At 47.1% G+C, this 18,735-nt stretch overlaps 1 protein-coding gene across 5 annotated transcripts in view; it reads left to right on the top strand.

The window, feature by feature from the left end:
- The window catches only part of DMC1 (DNA meiotic recombinase 1), a 465,896-nt gene that overhangs the window by 67,100 nt on the left and 380,061 nt on the right, over positions 1-18,735 (top strand). Inside the window, exon 1 of one of the 5 annotated variants that reach the window (XM_063938802.1) lies at positions 7,482-7,774. The exons of the other annotated variants lie outside the window; for them this stretch is intronic. The gene's annotated coding sequence lies outside the window, so the exon portion shown is untranslated. Of the gene's footprint in view, positions 1-7,481; positions 7,775-18,735 lie in introns of those variants that run through there. 5 annotated transcript variants of the gene reach the window in all.

Genomic DNA, 18,735 nt, shown 5'->3' with positions numbered 1-18,735 from the left:
ACCGAGAGGAGTAACGTATATAAGGTAAAGTGGTACTACTGTGTGATGTAATATAAATTATGGACACTATCGCATGATAAATTGCGAACAAAGTTGCAGTACTGTGTGACATAATTTGAATTGGGGGTACTATTGTGTGGCCATGCCCCTTCCCAGCAAGAACACATACCTTTTTGGGCTGTGTGCTGAATGTGCACACTGTTCTTATTTAAATTACAGGGGGTAGAAAAACCAAAATAAGGACTGCTATGGGTGAGAGGTTATGGTGCTGGGAAAGGGGTGCAGGGTCAGAGGCGGAACTAGCGGTGGTGCTAGGGGGCACCAACCAAAATCTTGCCTAGGGCATCATATTGGGTAGGGCCGGCTCTGTTCTGAGCTCAAGGGCTCTGCTTCTTAGGCTGCTGGACACCATTAGCTCCAGAGGGTTCGATCACTTGGTTCGCCTAGCTGCTTGTTCCTGGAGCCGCGCCGTCACCCCCGTCACAGAAGCCAGAAGAAAGAAGCCGGGTGAGTATGTGAAGAACAGAAGACTTCAGTGACGGCAGAAGACTTCAGTAACGGAGGTAACACCAACGGCACTCACAGGGTGCAGGGCGCTGGGCAGCAAGTTACTAGAAGTTTAAAAATACAGCTGACATGCAGACTCCGTACCTGGGCACCAGTCTGATACCCCCGCCGGATATCGCAGCGGTCAGGCAGCGCGCCATTGCTCCCACACACCAACGGTTGTTACGAGGGTGCAGGGCGCTAGGGAGGGAGCGCCCTGAGCAGCAATGTGCATATATCACTTGTTGGGGGGGGACAGGACACCTATACAGTGTCTATACACTGTATAGGGACCCCCTGTGGTATGCATGAAGTTCTATATGCATGAAGTTCTATGAAGTTAATTAACATGCGGTAACTACCTATACCTATATATATGTTCTATGTATTTGGGGGGGTACTGTTCCGTGGGCCTGTAGCTCGTGCGCAGACATGGTAGTACATATAGGGGAGTGTTATTGAACTTATTGTGTATCTTCATTCAGTCCCCTCGGAGTTATTAGTATGTTATTTTGCATGATTACTACTCCCTGCTGTCGACGAATACGAGGTTTTCTGTCGACCATAATGTTTCCTGGCAGATCCACAACTGGGGCTTCAGTACATGCTCATACACAGTCAGAACACAACTAGGGACCCGCTGGTTCCGGGTAATCCGCTTATATGTGTGTGTGTGTGTGTGTATATATATATATATATATATATATATATATATATATTTAGGATATGTGTGTAGTTGTGTATTACATTATGTGTATTCATATTACATTGTTAATGGATGCTGCAATAATAGTATTCCTTCTCATGTGCTGGTCGCTCTGTTGGTGAAGCTCTAGGTCGGTCGTGACGAGTTGGTGTCAGAAAGAAGCCCGAATGGTTATTCTTTTCCGCTGCGGATAGAATACTATGAAAATCAACTCCTGGTTGGCACGGGGCCATGTCGCGAAGTATCGTACACAGGAAGCTAAGTGATATTTTATTCTTTAATCTGGAGTTATGTACATTGCCTGCACATGGGGGGAATGTGGTATTCGGAAAGGCATCCGATAGATTTACCCTATAGAAGAGGGGATGTGTCTTATGTTGATCCTTTTCTATAACATGGAGACAGGTTGCAGTGCTTCTGCAGTAGAAATGCTGAGGCTGAATCCGAGAGGTACTGGAGTATTACCCTGGGACGGTGTACCGCTGTGGGGGTGGCCTCGGTTCGGTCAATCTTGGCAGATACCGCGGGTAAGTCAGCTACGTGAGTTGGATTACCTCACAATGGTTGGTGACGCGTTCGGTTGTGGGATGCGGTCAGTTTAACCGGTTTGATACCTTTCTTTTTTCCTCTTCGGGGCAAATTGGGGAGGGTGTCAAGGTAAGAGTTCTGCAGCCTTGTTAGGTTCGCAGAAGCGGATGTTGTTGACTGTAGTCTAACACATCCACCGCATGTCGGTGGTCTATCTGACTGGAGGCCACTCCGGTGGGAACTCGTCTACTACTCTTCAGTCAGTCCGAGACTGGACTTGGACCTGGGAGTTACTCATAGAAGACATGCTGGGGTTTACAGATTATTTCCCTCACTGACTTTTTTTGAATAGGTCTTAGCGATTCCCCTCTGGAAGGGGAGGTAGTACGCGACGCCATACCAGAGTTGCGTCAGGTTCAGGACATTGTCCTGCTATCCAAAAAAATAAAATAAAATAAAATTATGTAGAATATAAGGTTTCTACTTATGAAGGTGCTTCAGCACGTAAAGGTAGAAAAGGGGTTAAATGCGTTTTCCTCACATTTAGCTTACCTAGGTTGATATCCAGGTTGTCTTTGCCATTTCACCGGAGTGATGGCAGTATGCTGAGGTTCTTTCAATAGTAAGACCCATTGTTATTTTGTACTGAGATACTCTCCTGATTACGGCGAGGTCAGGTCACAAGTGGTGCAAATCGTCGTTTTCTCTATGACTGTGCTTCAACACAGGGGAAGCCTGTTATTCCCAACGACGCAGACGTCGGAGGTGGGTATCAGAGTAGATACTGAACGGTTGAAGTTCTGTGTGTTCCTGTGGAAGGAGGTCTGAAGATCCGGAGTCGGATCAGTTTTGCAGTGACAATCCATCAATATGTTCTGTTGATGAAGAAGATGGGTCCGGCCTAAGAGGCCTTTTCGGGGAGCTGGTCAAATGCCAGAGTGGTTTTCACGGGGCCAGTTGGAAATGTGGCCCGGGTCTCACCTGCACAAGCGCTGGAATATAATCCTAATGGCCAGGATATCGCTCCTGTGCAGTCTGCTCAGTTCTCACCTCCTAGAGGGACGTAGGTTCGGAATCCAGGATGAGATCCTGGTGTCCATGCATGCAGATTTCTGAGACTGGGGAGCAGTCCTTGCAAGGGAAGTATTTATAGAGGAAAGGGTCAAGTGTGAAGCTTGTCTGCGATAAGCTTTCTTGATTTAAGAGCTATTTTCAATGAACATATGCTTTGTTTTCTGCCCGTGTTAATTCTGTAGGACAATTTGACTGCAGTGGTGTAAGTAAGCCGCTAGGGCGGAACAAGGAGCAAAGCGGCAATGGCAGAAGCCGAAAAAGGGTTTTTCTGCTGGGTGGAAAGACTGGTAAACGCTATATTAGCAGTCTTCGTTCCGGATGTGAACGACGGAGAAATAGATTCCTCTGCAGACGCGATCTCCATCCGGGAGAAATACAGTCGTCATCGAGAAGTTCTTACTGAAGTGACAAGCCTTTGAGGAGTGCCTCAAGTGGACATGTTGGCGTCTCGCCTCAACGAGAGATCTCAGGAATATTGTTCCGGGGACACTCAAGCTATAGCAGTGGACGTCCTCGGGACACCTTGGGTGTTTTCAGTCGGTCTATGTGTCCCCTCCGTTTTCACTCTTCGAAAGGTGATAAACGTAAGAAGAACAAAGGTTCAGGCGATCCTCATTGTTCCGGTCTAACCAAGGAGGGCTTGGTATCCAGTTCTTCAAGATTTACTCATAGAAGATCCATGGCCTCTTCCTCTACGTGAGGAACTGTTACAGCAAGATCCGGGCGTGTATCAAGATTTACCGCAGTTGCGTTTGACGGCGTGGCGGTTGAACGCCATATCCTAGCCAGAAAGGGTATTCCCAGTGAAGTAATTTCCACTCTTCTTCAGGCTAGAAAAGAAGTAATGGCAAAGGCTTACCATCGTGTTTGGAGACAATAGGTGTCTTGGTGTGAATCCAAAAAGGCTACTACGGAAGACTTTCAGCTGGGTCGTTCTTCTCCATTCTTTGCAAGCAGGTGTGGGGCAGGCCTAAAGTTAAGCTCCATTTAAGTGCGCTTTTGGCCTTATAAATTTTCTTTCAAGAAAGAATTGGCAACTTTTCTGGAAGTTCGGACCTTCGTGCACTTCCAACCTCCATTTGTGCCCCCGTTGGCACCGTGGGACCTTGACGTGGTGTTGCGTTTTCTTGTCTCACACTGTTTGGACCTTTGTGAAAGGTTGTGTTAAAATTTCTCTTTTGGAAAGTGGTCATGCTATTGGCTTTGGCATCCGCAAGGCGGGTGTCCGAAGTAGCGGCCTCGTCTCACGAGAGCCCTGTTTGATCTTCCATGTGGATAGAGTGGAATTGAGAACTCGGATAATAGTTCTGCCAAATGTGGTTTCTAGGTTTCGCAGAAATCAGCCTATTTTGATGCCGGTGGTTCTTAGGCATTAGCTGATTCAAAGTCTCTCGATGTAGTCAGGGCTTTGAATAGTTAGGTCGCCAATTTGGATCAGATTGGGGAAACAGAGGCTCTGTTTGTCTGGTATGCTCCCAGCGTGATTGGGGCGTATGCGTCTCTGTAGTCGGTTACACGCTAGATCTGTGATCCGATTCGGTGCGCTCGTTGTACGGCTGGATTGCCGTTATCGAATTCGGTGGTGACCCATTCTACTTGGAAAGTGGGTTTTCTTGGGCGAATGCCCGTGGAGTCTCGACGATTCATCTTTGCCGAGCGGATACTTGGTCGGGTTCAAACGCTTTGCTAAGCTCTACAAGTTGATACCCTCGCTGATGGGGTCCTCTTGTTGCTCAATTGGTGCTGCAGAGTCGTCCGCACTCTCCCGCCCGGTCTGGAGCTTTGGTATAAACCCCATGGTCCTTTCGGAGTCCCCAGCATCCTCTAGGATGTAGGAGAAAATAGTATTTTAATACCTACCGGTAAATCCTTTTCTCTTAGTCCGTAGAGGATGCTGGGCGCCCATCCCAGTGCGTACTGTGTCTGCAGTTATTGGTTATGGTTACACTCTTGTGGTGTTTCTTTTCTGTCAGGCTGTTGCTGACGTTGTTTCATGCCATGGCGTGCGGTGTCTTCTTATTGGTTGTGTTGACACACAGGTTGTGTTACATATTCTCTCAGCATGTGGCTGTGTATGTTTTCATGCCGTTGGCTGGTATTCTATTGAATGCCACATTTTGCGGTATGTTCGTGGTGTGAGCTGGTATGACACTCACCGGGGTATATTTACTAAGGTCCCGATTTTGACCGAGATGCCGTTTTTTCTTCAAAGTGTCATCTCGGTAATTTACTAAGCAAAAATCACGGCAGTGATGAGGGCATTCGTAATATTTTGGAAGTCCTAGGAAAAAATCACGAATCAATACACCATCGGTCAAATACGCCTGCAATTTGGTAGAAATCGGTCATTTACTAAAAAGTGCAAAACACAAACACTGCCGTGATGAAATACAAATCGTGAAAAAGTGCTAAAAAAACCCCAGACCTGCTTTTTTATCCCGTGTTTGTATAGGCATGCACGGATCCATGAGATCCGTGCATGTTTTTCAGTGGGAAGGGGTGGGAACCAGCCTCGGGCTCTTTGAGCCGGCCCTGGTTGCAAAAATATGGGAAAAAAATTGACAGGGGTTCCCCCATATTTAAGCAACCAGCACCGGGCTCTGCGCCTGGTCCTGGTTCCAAAAATACGGGGGACAAAAAGCGTAGGGGTCCCCCGTATTTTTGAAACCAGCACCGGGCTCCACTAGCTGGACAGATAATGCCACAGCCGGGGGTCACTTTTATACAGTGCCTTGCGGCCGTGGCATCAAATATCCAACTAGTCACCCCTGGCCGGGGTACCCTGGGGGAGTGGGGACCCCTTCAATCAAGGGGTCCCCCCCAGCCACCCAAGGGCCAGGGGTGAAGCCCGAGGCTGTCCCCCCCCATCCAATGGGCTGCGGATGGGGGGCTGATAGCCTTTGTTGAAAGTAATGAATATTGTTTTTAGTAGCAGTACTACAAGTCCCAGCAAGCCTCCCCCGCAAGCTGGTACTTGGAGAACCAGAAGTACCAGCATGCGGCGGAAAACCGGGCCCGCTGGTACCTGTAGTACTACTACTAAAAAAATACCCCAATAAAGACATTACACACACACCTTGAAAGTATAACTTTAATGCATTCATACACACCACCATATACACATACTTACCTTATGTTCACACGAGGGTCGGTCCTCTTCTCCAGTAGAATCCATGGTGTACCTGTTGAAAAAATCCTACTCACCAAATCCAGTGTAGAGGGCTCCTCGGATAATCCATTTGTAATCCACGTACTTGTAAAAATAAAAAAACGGGACACCCAACCACGAACTGAAAGGGGACCCATGTTTTCACATGGGACCCCTTTCCCCGAATGCCAGAAACCCCCTCTGACTGATGTCTAAGTGGGTTTCTTCAGCCAATCAGGGAGCGCCTGATCGGCTGTGTGCTCCTGTACTGTCTGACAGGCGGCACACGGCAGTGTTACAATGTAGCGCCTATGCGCTCCATTGTAACCAATGGTGGGAACTTTGTAGTCAGCGGTTGACCGAAAGTGACCTCACCGCTGACCACAAAGTTCCCACCATTGGTTACAATGGAGCGCATAGGCGCTACATTGTAACACTGCCGTGTGCCGCCTGTCAGACAGTACAGGAGCACACAGCCGATCAGGAGGGTGCCACAACGTGGCGCTCCCTGATTGGCTGACGAAACCCACTTAGACATCAGTCAGAGGGGGTTTCTGGCATTCGGGGAAAGGGGTCCGGTTTTCCGCCGCATGCCGGTACTTGTGGTTCTCCAAGTACCAGCTTGCGGGGGAGGCTTGCTGGGACTTGTAGTATTGCTACTAAAAACAATATTCATTACTTTCAACAAAGGCCATCAGCCCCCCATCCGCAGCCCATTGGATGGGGGGGACAGCCTTGGGCTTCACCCCTGGCCCTTGGGTGGCTGGGGGGGGGGGGACCCCTTGATTGAAGGGGTCCCCACTCCCCCAGGGTACCCCGGCCAGGGGTGACTAGTTGGATATTTAATGCCACGGCCGCAAGGCACTGTATAAAAGTGACCCCCGGCTGTGGCATTATCTGTCCAGCTAGTGGAGCCCGGTGCTGTTTTCAAAAATACGGGGGACCCCTACGCTTTTTGTCCCCCGTATTTTTGGAACCAGGACCAGGCGCAGAGCCCGGTGCTGGTTGCTTAAATATGGGGGAACCCCTGTCAATTTTTCCCCCATATTTTTGCAACCAGGGCCGGCTCAAAGAGCCCGAGGCTGGTTTGGCTTAGGAGGGGGGACCCCACGCAATTTTTTTTTTCAAGTTTAAACATTTTTTATTTTTTTTACAAGGTGCACAATGAAGCCCTGCACGGATCTCTCAGATCCGGCCGAGATTCATTGTATTAAAGTCGGCAGTGTTTTACAAGTCACTCACGTAAAACACTGCCTAAAAAAACGAATGACATCGACATCGGAAAAACCGAAAATGCAGAATACGGCAGCTTAGTAAATTAGTCGTAATCAATTCAAAAAGTTGCATATTTACACTTTCTTTTTCATCCACTAGGGGTCACTGGAGTACTCTTGGGATATGGACAGCTTCCACAGGAAGTAGGCACTGAATAAATTAATTTTGAAACTACACCTCCCCTCCATATCCCTGAGTACCTCAGTGTTTTTTTCTGTGCTCGACACAGTTAGTAGGCTTGTGGCTTTGCTGCCACAGAGGTCCACATTTCATGGAATTTTTTTCTAAGTTTTTTCTTTTTTTCAACGATTTACCACATTCCTTCCCCCCTTCCAATAGGCGTGGGTCCGGGATAGTGAAGGCTGCTTTAGCAGCTGTGGGTGTCGGACCTCTCTAAAAAGAGCTCCCTCACTACCACGTGCAGGACTAAAACCTGCAGTAAAGGCTGGACGGAACTTACAGAGAAGGCCCGTCATAGCCCTCACCACAGGGTCCAGGTATGTTGAACGGGGCGGTCAGCTCACGCTGCCGCCCCACTGTATGGGATACTGTGTGTGTGTATGTGTGTGTGGTCCCCCGCCGCTCTGAGCTGCGTCAGCCACATGGGTTTATGCATAGGCCGCTCCATGAGTAACTTTGCTGCCACAGTGATGTTCCCTGCACACAGAAATGTCAGGGTCACTGGATAAAAGATCATGATTCAACTCTTATTGATAAAGGGAATACAGCAGCGCTGCATATGTATTACAATAGGCTATGAAGTCTTTGTTAAAACAGGATGCATGGGGACATATTAACCATGCTTCCTGTTTTCCTGTTGTATTTCCAGAATTTCCTATGTTACATCTCTCCTCCATTGAAGGCGCAGGGGTGTTAAGGGTAATTTGGGATCAGACATATTGCTGGCATGCACTGTACTTGGCCAGATATATATTTATAGAGACACCTTAGTGCTATTTACTGAGTCGTACAAGTTGTGTTTTTTTTTTTGTTTTGTTTTTTTGTATTGTCTGTCTGCATGAGTAAGACACCAGCAATTACTAATAAGCAGTTTCCCTGCCATGTCTAGAACATGGGTATACACTTACTAATTATTTATTTCATAAACCGTTTATAATGATCCTAAAGACTGCAAATCTGAATCATGGCTGTGGCAGCCAAATACTGGCTTTGGTCACTGTTGTAAAGTAAGATATGTTATATCAATTGGTCAGCACATGGTGCTTATAAAACAGTATCTGTGGAGCACTGCAAAGCCTGCAGCAGCTTTGGCTTAATTCACTTGGCCACACCACACTGGATACGCCCAATCTCATCTGATTTTGGAAGCTAAGCAGTGTTGGGCCTGATTAGCCACCTGGGAGTACAGGTGCTGTAGGTATTTTTAATCTACAGCCACACCACTCTGGATACGCCCAAACTCATCTGAGCTTGGAAGCTAAGCATAGTGTTTTACCATCTGGGAAACTGGTGATCCAACTAGATTGCATACTAATGCATGCTAGTTCAAAAATAAAATAAAATAAAAAAATAGCTCAGTTGGGGCTTACACTATCAATATAAACCTACCATAGGTTTAACGGTCAGGATAGCTCTCCAGAGGCTGCTCCCAAGAGCGCGCTCCCGGCGCCGGCCACTAGATAGGGCCCATTAACTAAGCTGTGGTTAAGCAGCAGTCATCTCAGGTTTTAAGCCTGTGTGAGGTCACATTTAGTTTCAGACTTCTAAAAAAATGTATTATACCTCTGTATCAGGATATATCTGGATATTTGTATAGGTATATAATATATATGTGTATGAATATATATATATATATATATATATATATATATATATATATATATATATATATTAAGGTCTGAGTATGTGTGAATATACATTGTTGTATGTATGTGTAGATATATATATATATATATATATATATATATATATATATATATATATATATATATATATATATAATATGCTGACATTAAAAATCTATTTTGCAGTAAGCAAGACTAATTGGTCAGCACACAGTGCTTATTAAACAGTATCTGTTGAGCACATCAAACATGGTGAGTTCAGGCCTCATTTGCAGCAGCTTTGCTTATTGTTTTTACAGGTGGCTCTGTAGCTAAGTGGTTAGGCTTTCCGGCCACAGTGAACATTGTGTTTGCATGGACACTGGTTCAGATCCTGGTTTAACAGGTGTTAAAAAAACAAAAAACAAAAAAAACATGGTAGGACACCATTTTTCTTTTAACGTTACTTCCTGGTTCTTTCCCGGAGGTTGCTGCTCTACAACACTTAGCATCTGGAGGAGTGGGGTGTTGTTAGGAGTTTAATTTATTAATAGTTTTTTTTTTTTGTACAGCATGACTCTACAGGAAGATTCACTATTGCTGGTAACCACATGCACGGTAATGCAGGTTAATTCACACATTTCTTCCGTGGTGTACTTACTGGTTGAGTACATGATCACTAAGTCTAATGCATAGTCAAACAAGCAGCTTCGCTGCAAAGTCGGTCACACAGTGTGGCGGACAAATACGAATCTGGGCCAGTGGCGCAATGTATAACGCATCTGACTATAGATAACAAGATTGTAGGTTCGTCTCCTACCTGGCTCGTTTAAGTTGTCGTGATCGTATAGTGGTTAGTGCTCTGCGTAAAAACTGCACAGACAGTCCCTTACTGGTCCTCTTTTGGGGGAATGCAGGAGCATGTACTGCCTGAGAAAAAAAAAAAAAAAAAATTTTTTTTTTTTTACTGTTTCAGTTAGATTGTTGCAGTCGATTTGCCGCCAGGCCAGTACGTCAGGTTCTCAGCGAAGGCTGAATGATTTCCAATGAAAGACGATTGCAATTTTTGGGTGTTTTACTACATTTCTCTATCGTCCTAGTGGATGCTGGGGTTCCTGAAAGGACCATGGGGAATAGCGGCTCCGCAGGAGACAGGGCACAAAAGTAAAGCTTTCCGATCAGGTGGTGTGCACTGGCTCCTCCCCCTATGACCCTCCTCCAAGCCAGTTAGATTTTTGTGCCCGGCCGAGAAGGGTGCAATCTAGGTGGCTCTCCTAAAGAGCTGCTTAGAAAAGTTTAGCTTAGGTTTTTTATTTTACAGTGAGTCCTGCTGGCAACAGGATCACTGCAACGAGGGACTTAGGGGAGAAGAAGTGAACTCACCTGCGTGCAGGATGGATTGGCTTCTTGGCTACTGGACATCAGCTCCAGAGGGACGATCACAGGTACAGCCTGGATGGTCACCGGAGCCTTGCCGCCGGCCCCCTTGCAGATGCTGAAGTAAGAAGAGGTCCAGAATCGGCGGCAGAAGACTCCTCAGTCTTCTAAAGGTAGCGCACAGCACTGCAGCTGTGCGCCATTTTCCTCTCAGCACACTTCACACGGCAGTCACTGAGGGTGCAGGGCGCTGGGAGGGGGGCGCCCTGGGAGGCAAATGAATACCTATTTTGGCTAAAAATACCTCACATATAGCCTCCGGAGGCTATATGGAGATATTTAACCCCTGCCAGAATCCGTTAAGAGCGGGAGACGAGGCCACCGAAAAAGGGGCGGGGCCTATCTCCTCAGCACACAGCGCCATTTTCCCTCACAGAAAGGCTGGAGGGAAGGCTCCCAGGCTCTCCCCTGCACTGCACTACAGAAACAGGGTTAAAACAGAGAGGGGGGGCACTAATTTGGCGTTAGAAATATATAAAAAAGATGCTATAAGGGAAAACACTTATATAAGGTTGTCCCTATATAATTATAGCGTTTTTGGTGTGTGCTGGTAAACTCTCCCTCTGTCTCTCCAAAGGGCTAGTGGGTCCTGTCCTCTATCAGAGCATTCCCTGTGTGTGTGCTGTGTGTCGGTACGTGTGTGTCGACATGTATGAGGACGATGTTGGTGAGGAGGCGGAGCAATTGCCTGTAATGGTGATGTCACTCTCTAGGGAGTCGACACCGGAATGGATGGCTTATTTAGGGAATTACGTGATAATGTCAACACGCTGCAAGGTCGGTTGACGACATGAGACGGCCGACAAACAATTAGTACCGGTCCAGACGTCTCAAAAACACCGTCAGGGGTTTTAAAACGCCCGTTTACTTTAGTCGGTCGACACAGACACAGACAGGGACACTGAATCCAGTGTCGACGGTGAATAAACAAACGTATTCCTTATTAGGGCCACACGTTAAAGGCAATGAAGGAGGTGTTACATATTTCTGATACTACAAGTACCACAAAAGAGGGTATTATGTGGGATGTGAAAAAACTACCGTAGTTTTTCCTGAATCAGATAAATTAAATAAAGTGTGTGATGATGCGTGGGTTCCCCCCGATAGAAAATTATGGGCGGTATACCCTTTCCCGCCAGAAGTTAGGGCGCGTTGGGAAACACCCCTTAGGGTGGATAAGGCGCTCACACGCTTATCAAAACAAGTGGCGGTACCGTCTATAGATAGGGCCGTCCTCAAGGACCAGCTGACAGGAGGCTGGAAAATATCATAAAATGTATATACACACATACTGGTGTTATACTGCGACCAGCGATCGCCTCAGCCTGGATGTGCAGAGCTGGGGTGGCTTGGTCGGATTCCCTGACTAAAAATATTGATACCCTTGACAGGGACAGTATTTTATTGACTATAGAGCATTTAAAGGATGCATTTCTATATATGCGAGATGCACAGAGGGATATTTGCACTCTGGCATCAAGAGTAAATGCGATGTCCATATCTGCCAGAAGATGTTATGGACACGACAGTGGTCAGGTGATGCAGATTCCAAACGGCACAAAGGTGTATTGCCGTATAAAGGAAGAGGAGTTATTTGGGGTCGGTCCATCGGACCTGGTGGCCACGGCAACTGCTGGAAAATCCGCAGTTTTTACCCTAAGTCACATCTCTGCAGAAAAAGACACCGTCTTTTCAGCCTCAGTCCTTTCGTCCCTATAAGATCATATCTGCCCAGGGATAGAGGAAAGGGAAGAAGACTGCAGCAGGCAGCCCATTCCCAGGAACAGAAGCGTTCCACCGCTTCTGACAAGTTCTCAGCATGGCGCTGAGACCGTACAGGACCCCTTGATCCTACAAGTAGTATCCCAGGGGTACAGATTGGAATGTCGAGACGTTTCCCCTTCGCAGGCTCCTGAAGTCTGCTTTACCAAGGTCTCCCTCCGACAAGGAGGCAGTATGGGAAAAAATTCACAAGCTGTATTCCCAGCAGGTGATAATTAAATTACCCCTCCTACTACAAGAAAAGGGGTATTATTCCACACTATATTGTGGTACTGAAGCCAGAAGGCTAGGTGAGACTTATTCTAAAAAAATTTTTGAACACTTACAAAGGTTCAAATCAAGATGGAGTCACTCAGAGCAGTGATAACGAACCAGGAAGAAGGGGACTATATAGTGTCCCGGGACATCAGGGATGCTTACCTCTATGTCCCAAATTTGCCCTTCTCACTAAGGGTACCTCAGGTTCGTGGTGCAGAACTGTCACTATCAGTTTCAGACGCTGCCGTTTGGATTGTCCACGGCACCCCGGGTCTTTACCAAGGTAATGGCCGAAATGATGATTCTTCTTCGAAGAAAAGGCGTCTTAATTATCCCTTACTTGGACGATCTCCTGATAAGGGCATAGTCCAGGGAACAGTTGGAGGTCGGAGTAGCACTATCTCGGATACTGCTACAACAGCACGGGTGGATTCTAAATATTCCAAAATCGCAGCTGATCCCGACGACACGTCTGCTGTGCCTAGGGATGATTCTGGACACAGTCCAGAAAAAGGTGTTTCTCCCGGAAGAGAAAGCCAGGGAGTTATCCGAGCTAGTCAGGAACCTCCTAAAAACAGTGCATCATTGCACAAGGGTCCTGGTAAAAATGGTGGCTTCCTACGAAGCAATTCCATTCGGCAGATTTCACGCAAGAACTTTTCAGTGGGATCTGCTGGACAAATGGTCCGGATCGCATCTTCAGATGCATCAGCGGATAACCCTATATCCAAGGACAAGGGTGTCTCTCCTGTGGTGGTTATAGAGTGCTCATCTTCTAGAGGGCCGCAGATTCGGCATTCAGGATTGGATGCTGGTGACCACGGAGCCCAGCCCGAGAGGCTGGGGAGCAGTCACACAGGGAAAAAAAAAAAAAATTTCCAGGGAGTGTGATCAAGTCTGGAGACTTTTCTCCACATAAATATACTGGAGCTAAGGGTAAATTTATAATGCTCTAAGCTTAGCAAGACCTCTGCTTCAAGGTCAGCCGGTATTGATCCAGTGGGAAAAACATCACGGCAGTCGCCCACGTAAACAGACAGGGCGACACAAGAAGCAGGAGGGCAATGGCAAAAACTGCAAGGACTTTTCGCTGGGCGGAAAATCATGTGATAGCACTGTCAGCAGTGTTTCATCCCGGGAATGGAAACTGGGAAGCAGACTTCCTCAGCAGGCACGACCTCCACCCGGGAGAGTGGAAACTTCATCGGGAAGTTTTTTCCACATGATTGTAAACCGTTGGGAAATACCAAAGGTGGACATGATGGCGTCCCGTCTGAACAAAAAACGGGACAGGTATTGCGCCAGGTCAAGAGACCCTCAGGCAATAGCTGTGGACGTTCTGGTAACACCGTGGGTGTACCAGTCGGTGTATGTGTTCCCTCCTCTGCTTCTCATACCTAAGGTGCTGAGAATTATAAGACGTAGAGGAGTAAGAACTATACTCATGGCTCCGGATTGGCCAAGAAGGACTTGGTACCCGGAACTTCAAGAGATGCTTACAGAGGTCTTATGGCCTCTGCCGCTAAGAAGGGACTTGCTTCAGCAAGTACCATGTCTGTTCCAAGACTTACCGCAGCTGCGTTTGTCGGCATGGCGGTGGAAAGCCGGATCCTAAGGGAAAAAGGCATTCCGGAAGAGGTCATTCCTACCCTGGTCAAGGCCAGAAAGGAGGTGACCGCACAACATTATCACCACATGTGGCGAAAATATGTTGCGTGGTGTGAGGCCAGGAAGGCCCCACAAAGAAATTTCAACTCGGTCGTTTCCTGCATTTCCTGCAAACAGGAGTGTCTATGGGCCTCAAATTGGGGTCCATTAAGGTTCAAATTTCGGCCCTGTCGATTTTCTTCCAGAAAGAATTGGCTTCAGTTCCTGAAGTCCAGAAGTTTGTCAAGGGAGTATTGCATATACAACCCCCTTTTGTGCCTCCAGTGGCACTGTGGGATCTCAACGTAGTTCTGGGATTCCTCAAATCACATTGGTTTAAAACCAGTCAAATCTGTGGATTTGAAGCATCTCACATGAAAAGTGACCATGCTCTTGGCCCTGGCCTGGACCAGGCGAGTGTCAAATTGGTGGTTTTTTCTCAAAAAAGCCCATATCTGTTTGTCCATTCGGACAGGGCAGAGCTGCGGACTCGTCCCCAGTTCTCTCCCTAAGGTGGTGTCAGTGTTTCACCTGAACCAGCTTATTGTGGTGCCTTGCACCTACTAGGGACTTGGAGGACTCCAAGTTGCTAGATGTTGTCAGGGCCCTGAAAATATGTTCCAGGACGGCTGGAGTCAGGAAAACTGACTTGCTGTTATCCTGTATGCACCCAACAAACTGGGTGCTCTTGCTTCTAAGCAGACTATTGCTAGTTGGATGTGTAATACAATTCAGCTTGCACATTCTGTGGCAGGCCTGCCACAGCCAAAATATGTAAATGCCCATTCCACAAGGAAGGTGGGCTCATCTTGGGCGGCTGCCCGAGGGGTCTCGGCTTTACAACTTTGCCGAGCAGCTACTTGGTCAGGGGCAAACACGTTTGCTAAATTCTACAAATTTGATACCCTGGCTAAGGAGGACCTGGAGTTCTCTCATTCGGTGCTGCAGAGTCATCCGCACTCTCCCGCCCGTTTGGGAGCTTTGGTATAATCCCCATGGTCCTTTCAGGAACCCCAGCATCCACTAGGACGATAGAGAAAATAAGAATTTACTTACCGATAATTCTATTTCTCGGAGTCCGTAGTGGATGCTGGGCGCCCATCCCAAGTGCGGATTATCTGCAATACTTGTACATAGTTACAAAAATCGGGTTATTATTGTTGTGAGCCATCTTTTCAGAGGCTCCGCTGTTATCATACTGTTAACTGGGTTTAGATCACAAGTTGTACGGTGTGATTGGTGTGGCTGGTATGAGTCTTACCCGGGATTCAAAATTCCTCCCTTATTGTGTACGCTCGTCCGGGCACAGTACCTAACTGGCTTGGAGGAGGGTCATAGGGGGAGGAGCCAGTGCACACCACCTGATCGGAAAGCTTTACTTTTGTGCCCTGTCTCCTGCGGAGCCGCTATTCCCCATGGTCCTTTCAGGAACCCCAGCATCCACTACGGACTCCGAGAAATAGAATTATCGGTAAGTAAATTCTTATTATCGGAGTGTACCCTACACAGCAGTAGGGCTGTTGTTTCGCCCTGCTTTGGTAAGGGTTTGAGGTAACAAGGCTGTAGTGGCAGGGCATTCCAGTTCAGGTTTGCCCTAAATAAAGACCACCTTACACTTCTTGCTGCCTACAGCTTCTTTGGACGTTGGCAGTTGGTTCTTGCGTTTTCAGCTTCGCTAGTAGCGCATAACGTCCACTTTGGCTACGTTCCTAACAGGCGGAGTCGGATTCCAAACAAGATAGATCGCAGACCAAGTGGGGGGGAAAATCTGATTTCCTACCATTGTCTACGCGAATTCCTGAATGATTCCGTCTCAACGACTTCAATTCCTAGGTATGATTCTCGATACGGTATATCAAAGAATTTACATACCCGAACAGAAAGTACAGGTCATTTCGTCATCTGGTACAATTAGTGCTCAAGCCACGCACAGTCTCGGTTCTTTTGTGCATTCGCCTATTAGACACAATGGTGGCGGCTTTCGAAACGCTTCAGTTCGGAGGACTTCACTCACGGGCTCGCATCTGCAGATTTACCGCAGAGTGAGGTTGTCTCCAAGGGCCAGAGAGTCTCTACTCTGGTGGCTCAGAGTAAAGAATCTAACCGCAGGGAAACGGTTCGGTGCCTGGAATTGGATAATTCTCACGGCGGACGCAAGTCTCAGAGGTTGGGGAGCTGTAGTTCAAAATGATCAGCTCCAGGGTCTCTGGGCGGATCACGAAAGATTGCTGTCTATAAATGTCCTGGAACTCCGGGCAATTTACAATGCGCTATGACAAGCAGTGCACAGGCTGCAGGCTCAGGCTGTTAAGGTGCAGTCAGACAATGCGACGGCGGTCGCATACATCAACAAACAAGGAGGAACGAAAAGCCGTATGGCAATGCGGGAAGTACAGATGTGTCCACATACATCTTTGCTATATCCCGTCATGTATGGCACAGTTTTGTATGCTATATACTCAGAGATTTAGTCATGCCTTGTGTTTTTTTTTTCTTAATTTGCTTCCTTAATATGTTGCTTTATACATATTCTTTTATGGCAAACAAAAATTTTAAAATTCATCCACTCGCTTCTCATGAAAAACAGCTTAGCTGTGTTTTGCATGTTGTGCCAAATTTGTAAAAAAAAAAAAAAAAGCTGGGATGTAAGTAGTCACATCTGTAGCTGGAATCCTCTATTGGGCCGAGTATCACCAAATGATATTGTCGGCAGTAGTCATTCCGGGAGTGGACAACTGGGAGGCGGATTATCTCAGCCGTCTGAATTTTCATCCAGGAGAATGGGCATTAAATCCATAAGTATTTCACATGCTGGTCCAGAAGTGGAGTTACCCGCAGGTGGACCTGATGGCATCTTGCCACAATCATCAAACTCCCCAGGTCGTGTCCAGAACGAGAGATCCAAAGGCAGTGGCGGTGGATGCTCTCACAATCGCGTGGCCATACAGTCTCGTGTATCTATTTCCACCGTTTCCGCTGCTCCCTCTGTGGCTAAAACGAATCAAAGGAGAGTCCGTCACAGTTATACTAGTGACGCCTCTTTGGCCTCCGGAGAGCTTGGTTCTCGGATCTCCGCGGTCTACTCGCAGTCTGTCTTTGGCCGCTCCCACTACGTTCGGACCTGTTACAGCAGGGTCCATTCCTTTTACCCGATTTAGCACGGCCGCGTTTGACGGGGTGGCTGTTGAGACAGCCCTCTTAAGAAGAGAGGGCATTCCAGAATCGGTTATTCCAACCATGTTACGAGCTAGGAAGCCGGTTACGGCAGCTCATTATTACAGAATTTGGCGTGCCTATGTAGGTTGGTGTGAAGCTCTAAAGTTTCCGACATCATCTTTGAAGTTATCCCGTCTTTTGTTATTTCTACAGATGGGGTTAGATAGAGGTCTGAGTTTATCCACACTAAAAGTGCAGATATCGGCGTTGTCCATTTATTTTCATAGTAGATTGGCCCTATTGCCGTCGGTTCACACCTTTTATGCAGGGTGTCCTCAGAGTTCAGCCTCCATTCACTCTACCTACTGCGCCATAGACTTGAATCTGGTTTTTAGATTTCTTAGTCTTTTTATTATGAACCCTTACAACAAGTGGATATTACATTTCTCACTTGGGAAAATAATTTTTCTTTTAGCCTTAGCGTCAGCAAGGCATGTTTCAGATTTGGGTGCTTTGTCGTGCAAACCACCGTATTTAGTGTTTCATGATGACAGAGAGGAATTCCGGACGAATTCCGCTTTTCTACCAAAGGTAGTGTCATCTTTTCACATCAATCAACCAATAGTAGTTCCTGTGTTAACAGGAGACTCTGGTAGGTTGGATGTGGTACGCGCATTACGCATTTACGTATACCGAACGTCGACCGTTCGTAAGACGGATACGTTGTTTGCTCTCTATGATGCTGCCAAGATGGGTTGGTCAGCTTCTAGGCAGACCTTATCCAGTTGGATTAAAGTGACCATACGTCAGGCTTACCTTCATGCTAGGTCACAGCCGCCTACATCAGTAACAGCTCATTCCACACATGCTGTGGGAACATCATGGTCAGCGAGTCGTGGAGCTTCTACGACACAGCTTTGTCGGGCGGCTACATGGTCTTCGGTGCACACGTTTGTGCGCCTCTAGAAGTTTGATACGTTTGCGGCATCAGCATCTAGCTTTGGCCGCCTAGTGTTACAGGTGCCAAACAGCTCTCCCGCCCGCGGGGGAAACTTTGGTACGTCCCAAGAGTACTCCAGTGACCCCTAGTGGATGAAAAAGAAAATAGGATTTTGGTACTTACCAGGTAAATCCTTTTCTTTGAATTCATAGGGGGCACTGGACGCCCACCCAGAGCAGTTTACCTAGTTTGGGGTAGGTTCAGTAGATCTTATGGTAACACACTTTCACCGACTGGTTCAGATTAACAAGTTATGGTGTCAACTGTTTAGTTGTCAGTAATGTTGTGTCAACTTTATTGTTGTCCGTTATGTTATATGTAATTCTACACTGTCAACCTCTCTATCGCTCCTGTTCGGCTCAGTAAAAAACACTGAGGTACTCAGGGATATGGA

This window comes from Pseudophryne corroboree, chromosome 9, assembly GCF_028390025.1.
Source record: "Pseudophryne corroboree isolate aPseCor3 chromosome 9, aPseCor3.hap2, whole genome shotgun sequence".
Classification (NCBI taxonomy): Eukaryota; Metazoa; Chordata; class Amphibia; order Anura; family Myobatrachidae; genus Pseudophryne; species Pseudophryne corroboree.
The sequence above is the reverse complement of the archived record's forward strand: the minus strand, read 5'-3'. Positions and strand labels throughout refer to the sequence as shown.